The 9,978-nt window shown below is 37.9% G+C and overlaps 1 protein-coding gene and 1 pseudogene across 1 annotated transcript in view; one reads left to right on the top strand and one right to left on the bottom strand.

The window, feature by feature from the left end:
• LOC105979811 overlaps positions 1-7,974 on the top strand; it is a 28,539-nt pseudogene extending 20,565 nt beyond the window's left edge.
• The window catches only part of GPR158 (G protein-coupled receptor 158), a 472,736-nt gene that overhangs the window by 257,385 nt on the left and 205,373 nt on the right, over positions 1-9,978 (bottom strand). The gene's annotated exons all lie outside the window — the stretch shown is intronic.

Consider the following 9,978-nt stretch of genomic DNA (forward strand, 5'->3'; position numbering starts at 1 on the left):
TACAAATGCGCTTTACACAATTGATGTGTGTATGGATTGTGATAAGAGTTGTATGAGCCCCTAATAAAATGATTAAAAAAAAAAGATGGAAAACTTTCCCCTGAAATAAAAAACGCGACAAGGATGTTGCCCACCGTTTATATTCCATATGCTGAGGGGTTATGCAATAGGCTGCCAAGCACCAGGTGGCAAGTTCAAACCTACCAGCCAGAGCTCTGTGGGAGAATGATGACGGTTTCCACTCCGGTAAACAGTCCTACTGTCTGAAACCCACATGGGCAGTTCTACTGTAACCTACAGGTTTGCTGTGGGTCACAATCACCTGATGGCAGTGAGGGTTTTTTAGAGTTTTTATTCTGTATTTACTAAAAATTCTAATGATGGAAATTAGGAAATAAATTAAGAAGAGACATAAAGATTGAAAGGAAGACATAAAACAATCTCTAAAGATTCTCTGATATTACACAGATAAAAATTTAATTGTTCCATCCAAAAAAACCCAAACAAACTCAATGCAATCGAATTGACTCTGACTCATAGTGACCTTGTAGGGCAGAGTAAACTGCCCTTGTGGGTTTCTGCAGCTGTTAGTCTGTATGAGATCAGAAAACCTTACTCTTTTTGGCAGGTTTGTAACACTGATCTTTCAGTGAGCAGCCCCGTCCGTGTACATCCCACAATGACACGGGGCTCATTGAACTACTCCATGAAAACTCAAAACCCAACTCACTGCCATTGTGTGGATTCAGACTCATGCCAACCAACTCAGGCCAACCAACAGGGTAGAACTGCCCCTAGGAGTTTCCTAGCCTGTAAATCTTTATGGGAGTAGAAATCCTCATCTTTCTCCCTCAGAACAGCTGGTTGTTTCAAACTTCTGAGTTTATGGTTAGCACACCAATGCATAACCACTATGCCACCGGGGCTCCGGTGGACTACTGTATAAACCAAAAACCCAAACCCATTGCCAACAAGTCGCTGCTGACTCATAACTACTCTCTAGGGGCAGAGTAGAGCTGCCCCTGTGATTTTCCATGGCTGTAACTGTTCACAGGAGTAGAAAGCCCAGTCTTTCTACCAAATTACTGCAAACAAAAATAGAAATAATAAATGAATAGGTAAGCAAGACCTTACTCATGACCAACCACATATAGGTTTGGCAGGTAACATTTCTAAAAATATACTTATATGTGTCTTAAGTATATCCATGCTTATAATAGAATAGATAAGGGTTAAGGAAGCTTAGGACCATAGTCACTGGAAACATCAAAGAAAATTGGCATAACATAATTCACAAAAACAATATACTGCATCCTACTTTGGTGTGCAGTAACTGGAGTTTCAAGTGTCTCATGAAGATGCAACTATTGGTTTCTTCCAGCTCAACAAAGCAAAAAAAAATAAAGTGTGAATAAAATCTAAAACTCATGGAAACAATTAGTTCAAAGGACTAACGGACAATGCTAACCTCCAGCTTTCCCACCCTGATCCCAGAATAGCTAGATAGCACCCAGTTACCACTGCTGAACACTCACTCTGGAAGGGACCACAACAGAGCATCCTGAATAGCATGGGAGAAAAATGTGGAACAAAATTGAAAATAAGAAAAAATGTTACAGGTTTAATATAGATTGATGGAACCCTCAAGTCTATCCAGGACCTTCTAATGTGATTCCTTTCAGAGTAGTGTATAGCAGCATCCATGCACCATGTAGTTATTCTGGTATCAGGGTAGTAGATGCTGAGACTTTTGTGGACAGTTAGTCACAACAAAAAATTAAATATAAAGAAAGGAATTAGTTTATTAAGGTTGCAGAACACAAGATACATATACAAAGAACAATTGTATCTCTACAAACCAACAAAGAACAATTAAAATTATATTATTAAAAATACCAATATTATATAGCCTCTAAAATATAGATCCTAATACTTATTTGGTCAATCACTCCCTTTTTAGAGAAAGAAAAATGAAAAATCAGCACCATGCTGGTAATGGAAAGCTCCTACACTACAGCCCGAAACACAGGATAAAGTGTAGGTATCGTGCTTTATTTACATGCTCCCTGATCATTCCAGTGGCCTCTCAAAGGGTCATATCATATACTTTGGGAAATACGGATCTAACAGAATAAAATATTTTGGAAGAAATTTAATTTTAAAAGTACAAAATGTGTATGCTAAAATCTAGAAGTTACTGTTGAGATAAAATTAAGGAGGATCTAAATAAATGAATAGTTTGTGTTCATGGATTAGAAGACGTAAAATAATTAAAATGCCAATGCTCCCTGTACAGATACTATGATAATATAATCACTGTCTAAATTCAAGCTGAATATATATTTTTAAAGCTTAAATAGATTTATTTTTTTGCTAAATGTGAAATGCTTGGACCAAATAATGCAAAGCAAGACAGGCAAAAAGTCCCCAAGGGACATGGCTCATCTCCCCATTAAAGAACCATCCAATCAACCCCCCATTAAAGAACCATCCAATCAACCCCTCAAGGCGGCCAATAGGTGTCAGAATAGGTCTCGGCCCATGAGGCTTCCAGGGGCTGCTTTTTTCTTTTTCTTTTCTTTTTAAGTCATTTTATTGGGGGCTCATACAACTCTTGTCACAATCCATCCATCCATCCATGTGTCAAGTACATTTGTTGCCATCATCATTTTCTAAACATTTGCTTTCTACTTGAGCCCTTGGTAACAGCTCCTCATTTTACCCCTCCCTCCCCCCTCCCCCATGAGCCCTTGATAATTTATAAATTATTATTATTTTGTCATGTCTACCCTGTCCGAGGTCTCACTTCACCCCCTTTTATGTTGTCTGTCCCACGGGGCAGGGGGGAGAGGAGGGTGGTGGTTATATGTAGATCCTTGCAATCAGTTCCCCCTCTTTACCCCACCTTCCTTCCACCCTCCTGATATCGCCACTCTCACCACTGGTCCTGAGGGGTTCTTCTGTCCTATATTCCCTGTGTTTTCAGTTCCTATCTGTACCAGCGTACATCCTTTGGTCTAGCCGGATTTGTAAGGTAGAATTGGGATCATGATAGTGGGGGGAGGGGGGCATTTAAGAACTAGAGGAAAGTTGTATGTTTCATCAGTGCTACACTGCACCCTGACTAGCTTGTCTCCTCCCCACGACCCTTCTGTAAAGGGATGTCCAGTTGCCTACAGATGGGTTTTGGGTCCCCACTCCACACTCCCCCTCATTCACAATGATATGATTTTTTGGTTTTTGATGCCTGATCAAGCTGAATATTTTGTAGAGTTGGCCAACTGATCTGAAAACTCATATAGAAATGCAAAGGATTCAGACAAGTCAAAAAATCTAGAAAAAGAAGAATAAAGTTGGAAAACACTGATTCCAAGTTGCTAAAAAGTTACAGAACACAAGACAGTGTGGTACTGAATACACGAATAAACATATACATCAATGGAATAAAATATAGTCAAGAACTAAACTCTTATACTTATGATCAGTCAAGATTTGACATGGACACTCATTAAGTCGAATAGAAAAAGAATCATCTTTTTAACAAACAATGCTGTGACAACTGAATATCCAAAGGTAAATGAATAAAGCCCAAGTCCAAACTCATATTATCATCAAAAGTTAGTTGAGAATCTATCAAACATAAAGAGTAAGACTTAACTCTATGACATTCCCAGGAAACATAGACATAAATGTTCATGACCATGAGGTATATCCATGGCATCTAATGACACTGACATATGGCAGAATTGACAGAAGAAAGAACAGATAAACTTAAATCTTTTAATGTTCTTCAAAGGCACCACTGAGAAAGTAGTAAACAAACCTCAGAACGAAAATAAAAAAATGTCGTCATATATCTGATCAGAGAGAGAACTGTACTCAAAATATAAGAAAAGTCTGTCACAGAACAGCAATAAAAATAAAATGACCCAATCATTTATTTTTTAAAAATGGGAAGGGACTTGACTAGACATTTCTCAAAAGAAAATGTACCATTGTTAGGTGCCATCAGGCCACTTTCAGCTCGTAGCAACTCTATGGTCTGTGTGCAACAGACCTAATCACTGCCCGACGAGGCCAGCCAGCCTCACCCGTGTTATGGTTAAACCTCTTATTGCAGTCCTTGTGTTATTCTGTCTCCTTGATGGTCTCTCTCTCTCTCTCTCTCTCTCTCTCTCTCTCTCTCTCTCTCTCTCTCTCTCTCTCTTTAATCAAACATAAGGACCTTCGCCAGTGACTGGTTTCTTCTGATAACATATCCAAAGTACATGAGATGCAGGCTCATAATCTGAACTTCGAAGGGCCATTCTGGCTGTACTTTTCCAAAACAGAATAGTCTGTTCTTCTGGCAGTCTGTGGTACTTACTATATTCTTTACCAGCACCGGAATTCAAAGGTATCAATTCTTCTTCAGTCTTTTTCTTCAAGGTCCAACTTTCACATGTACATGAAGCAATCAAAAACACCATGGCTTGGGCCAGTGACACCTCAGTCCTCAAAGTGGCATCTTTGTTCTTCAATATTTAAAAAAAATCTTGTGCAGATGGTTTGCCCACTGAATTATATCATTTAATTTCTTGAATGCTTGAACATTGGTAGTGGAGCCAAGCACAATGAAATCCTTGAATACTTCAATCTTTTATCTGTTTACCTTGCTATTGTCTACTGCTCCAGTTGTCGAGACTCTGATTTTCTTTATATTGAGTTGCACTTCATACTTAAAGCCACAGTCCTTGATTTTCACTGGCATCTGCTTTAAGCAAGTAAGGTTCTGTTGTTGGCAGATGGCAGGTTTGTTAGAAGCCTCCCTCCAATCCTGATGCCCTTCATATAATCCAGCTTCTGGAATTATTTGCTCAGTATGCGGATTGAATAAGTATGGGGAAAAGATTCAATCATGACACCCGGTTTTCCTGATGTTAGCCCAGGCAGCATTTACTTTTTCTGTTCAAAAGACTGCCTCTTGGTTCATGTTCAAGTTTTGCATCAGCACAATGAAGTATTCTGGGATTCCTATTCTCCTCAAGATCATCCATTGGCTTTACGAACCACGGAGCTGGATGCCTTTGCAAAGTCAATAAAACATAAGTTAGCATATTTCAGAAATTTATGTTTTCTGCTTAGATTCATCTGATGTCAGCAATGATATATCTCTTGCCACATCCTCTTCTGGAGCTGGCTTGATTTTCTGAACCACTTTTTAACTTTGTTCAGCAAAATTTTACTTGCATGTGATATCAATGATCTTGTTTGACTTCTGCATTCTGTTGGGTCACCATTCTTTGGACTGAATCTCTTTAGTTGGTTGGTCAAGTAGCTGTCTTCCAGTTTTCTTGGCATAATGTTTCTCCAGCTTGTTGAAACATTACAATTGGTATTCTGTAGATTCCTGGAACCTTATTTCGCACTAATGCCTTCAATGCAGCTTTTGACTTCTTCTTTAGTACCAGTAGTCCTTGATCATATGCAAAGCAAGTAGTTAAGTCCAAAACAAAAGAAACTCACTAGAGACATATAGTCTCCCTTCTCAGTAGAGAGAGAGAGAGAGAGAAAACCCCAACAAAATGACAGCATCAAGCCCACATATATTAATAACACTGAATATTATGGATTAAATGCACCAGCCAAGAGATAGAGAGTAGTAGTCTGGATAAGAAAAACATATATATCAATATGCTGCTTTCAAGAAACATGACTCAGATGGAAGCCAATAATAGAGTAAAATCAATGAATGGGGGGAAATTATCAAGCTAATAGTCACCAAAAAAGTCAGGAGTGGCCAGTAATCTCCAATGAAATAGACTTCGGGCAAAATCTATCATGAGAGACAAAGAAGGGCATTATATTATGTTTAAAGGAACAATACAACAGATATAACCATAATAAACATATGCACCTAATGAAAGACCCTCACAATACATTAATCAAACTCTCATAGAGCCAAAGAGAGAAACAGAAAATACATGAATAATAGTAGGAGGCTTCAATATGCCACCCAAATAAGAACCAATAATTTGGAAGGAAACCCAACAAAGACAGAAAAGCTAAACAACACAACCAACTGGCCCTTCTGACACATACAGAGCACTGAACCCAGCAGTACATGTTCTTCTCCAGCACACATGGAGCATCCTCTAGAACAGACCATTTGTTAGGTCTACAAAGCAAGCCTTCATCAGTTTAAATATATGGATTTTGTATAATCCATTCTCTCAGATGATAATGCTTTAAAATTAAAAATCAATAATAGGAAAAGCAAGGGAAATAAAAATCAAATACATAGAAACTAAAAAGCCATACTTCTTAAAACTCCTGGGTAATGGATAAATAGATAAAAAAAATCTTTAAAATCCTAGAAACAAATGAGAACAAAATACAACATACAAAACTCTTTGGGTCACAGCAAAAGCAGTTATCAGGGGCACTTTATAACAATCAATGCACATATTGGAAAAAAAGAAAGAGAGAGGGGCAGGGAGACTTCGACAAGGTGGCGGGTGTTCAGCAGAAGTGAAGGACTGAAGGACAGGAAAGCGCAGGAGGAAATGCAGAGCTGGGGTAGTATGTCCTGCTCCTTCCGCAGTGCCGCTGAGGACTCACACATCTCAGTAGACCAATGCTGCTGCAACAGTTATCGGTTCTGATTTGATGGACACGTGGCTGCTATTAAATTGGCCCAGTTGGACTGCAAGACCATCTGCCTTGTGAGAATGAAGCACTTGGTGGAAGATGTTTGAATGTTGGCTGTATTCCTTCTAAGGCTTTATTGAATGATTCTCATTTTTACCATATGGCCCATAAAAAGAGTTTGCATCTAGGGGAACTGAAGTGTCTAAAGTTCGCTTGAATTTAGAGAAGATGATGAAGTAGGAAAGTACTACATTGAAGACTTTAATAGGAGGTGGAATTGCCTACTTATTCATACAGAATAAAGTTGTTCATGTAAACAGCTATGAAGACAAATGGCAAAAGTTAGGTAACTGCTTTTAAGTTTGATAGGAGCATTCAAGTTATTTAGACAAAGAATATTCTCATAGCTACCAGTTCAGAAGACCCACATTTTCCTGGAATCATGATTGATGAAAATACAGCTACGTACCTATTAGTGCTTTGTCTTTTTAAAAGCATTACACAGAAAATGCTTGTCACTGGTTCCAGAGCAACAGGTGTAGAATTGGGTTTGGTGTGGCAAAGATGTGGTGCAGACGTGACATTTGTTGATATTTTAGGTTGTGTTGGAGGAATTGGAGTTGATATGGAGATACCTAAAAACTTTCAATATGTCTTTCAAAAATAAGAATTTAAAATTAAAAAGAATACACAGGTCACTTGTTCTACCAAGAAATCAGATGGGAATATTGAAGCTCCTTCTTCTGGTGGTAAAGTAAAAGTATCACTTGTGATATACTCTTAGTCTGCATTGGTCAGCAACACTTAACTCAGAATATGACATTAGAAGAACTGGGAATTGAACTAGATCCTAAACCAAAATTCCAAATATCTATGGCATTCATCATGTGGTTTCTGGTCCAACGATGGCTCCCAAAGCAGACGATGAGGGTATCAACTGCCCTGAAGGAATGGCCGGCAGTGCTGGGCACATCAGCTACCTCGGTGAGCACAGTTCACAAACACCCTGAAGTTGCTTGCGCTGGCAAATCAGAAACGCAGTTGAAAGAGACCGGTAGTTAGTACAAAGTTGGGAACTTCTCATTTGCTGCTAAGAGCAGAGCTAAGATGAATGTTGACACAGATGGCATGGTTAAGATTCTTGGGCAGAAATCAATGAACAGAGTTTTGGGACCACATAATCTAGGACTCGATGCCTGAGAAATGATAAATGAAGCAGATCTGGCTTTGGAACATGGAGCATCGTGTGAAGATATAGCAAGAGCCTGTGATGTGCACCCGTTGATAACAGAAGCCTTACAAGCAAACCTGGCTGCATCAATTGGCAAACCAATCAACTTTTAAATCATAAGATTCAGATTATTTCCCCTGAAATTTCCTGAGAGCTTTTACTGAAGTCACATTTCTAAACAGGAAATGCTCACAGCTCCAAAAATTTCTGGGAAGAATTAAGAAACTTTTGGAATATATTTAATAGCCTTGGACAAAATGGCTCATGTCTATATTTTAAATAAACTTAATATTTTGTGCCAGTCATTAATAATGCAAGAAAAGAGCTACTTATAATAGCATTCTGGAAAATGTCCATCAATCTGTGTTTTTTATGCTTTTAAGAAAGTTTCCACGTCACTGAATTTATGTTAAATAGCTTTTATTTCTGAGACAATGAAGTTGGATTGACTTACATGATGGAACTGAAGGATGTGTTTGAAGCAAGGTGATCAGTTTATTTTAAACTTCTTTTTTTTTTAAACTTCATTTTCATATTGGAAACAGAAGTCAGTTATTAACACAAGAGTCAAATATGTACAAAAAGAAATGATATAAATTTAAAATGTATGTATTTACCTGTTTTGTTTAACCCTCAAACTCTCACAGGTTAGAGGCAGATTATAGATCTCTAAGGTTCCATTGAGATCTGAAAGCCTAAATGGTATTAATATAGTCACCTATATTAATCTATGAAGAGCAATTAGGTATTCAACTCTGCAACGCTGGGGAATGTGATAATATGGAAACCAATGTGGTCTTTCATTTACTGATTATTCTGAATCGATGTCAAAATGGTCTTTGTACTTCCTTTATGACTACCTCTAGTGTATACCCTTCTTATTGCTTTTATAGGCTAAGATGTCATTCAGAATGCATAAACTAACACAGCGTGTTTTTTCACATTGTAGGACAATATTAAATCTTTTTAAAAGTTGGGATAAGAAAGAAAAGGAGAGATTCAAAATCAACCCCTCAACACAACATCTTCAACAATTAGAATAAGAGCAACAAGGTAAACCCTCAACCAATAGGAGAAATAAGTCATAAAGATTAGATCAGAAATAAATGAATCAGAAAACATTTTAACAATTCAGCAAGACAAGAAGGTGCTTCTTTTAAAGGATTAACAAAATTGGCAAACTTAAGAAAGGGAACTAAAAAGATGAGGTGACATCACAGTAGAACCAAATAAAATAAAAAATGATAGCATTACTATGAAAGACTATTCCAAAAAAAATTGAAAACCTAGGTAAAATGGACAAATTTCTAAAAACACAGTATCTACCCAAATGTACAAAACATCAATAAACCCATAGCAAAAGAAGAAAAACAACCAGATCATTTTTAAAATTCCATTAAAAAAGTCCAATGCCAGATGGGTTCCCCAGGGAATTCTAGCGAGCTTCCAAAGAAAAGCTGACACCAGTTCTACAAAACCTGTTCCTGGAAACAGCAAAGGACAGCCAGCTCCCAAGCTGATTTCATGCAATGAGCAGGATCCCGATTCCAAAACCAGACAAAAACCACAAAAGTGAAAAACTGAAAACCAATAGCCCTTATGAACATAGCTGTAAAAATTCTCAACCAAACCGTTATCAGTAGAACCCAGATGTCATATCTTCTAATAGCCGGGCATCATCAACTTTCTTCACCACATTTGCTATGCACCCATTTTGACTTCAATGATTGTGTTGGGAAGGTGAGCATCACAGAATGCCTGAATATTAGAACAAAGTGTTCTTACATTGAGGAAGGACTTGAGTAAAGGCCCAATATCCATCTGCTACCTTGCTACTTAACCAATAAATAAATGTACATAGCCTATATCCCTATTGTTATATATTAATATATTTACCTATATACATACCTCTATAAATGTCTTTTGTCTCCTAGTTCTTTCCTCTATTTCCTTTTATTTTCCTCCTGTTCCATTATCATGCTCAACCTTCATTTGGCTCCCAGTAATTCCTCTTGGCTACATTGCACTTGATCAAACCCCACCATGTTTTCTACACCCTCCTCGCCATCAATTTTACATCTCTTTCTCCCACTTCTCCCTCTTCCATGTGCCCCCCC

The sequence above is a fragment of the Echinops telfairi genome, unplaced genomic scaffold, assembly GCF_000313985.2.
Source record: "Echinops telfairi isolate 266 unplaced genomic scaffold, ASM31398v2 ScPeMD7_7461;HRSCAF=8499, whole genome shotgun sequence".
NCBI classification, from domain to species: Eukaryota; Metazoa; Chordata; class Mammalia; order Afrosoricida; family Tenrecidae; genus Echinops; species Echinops telfairi.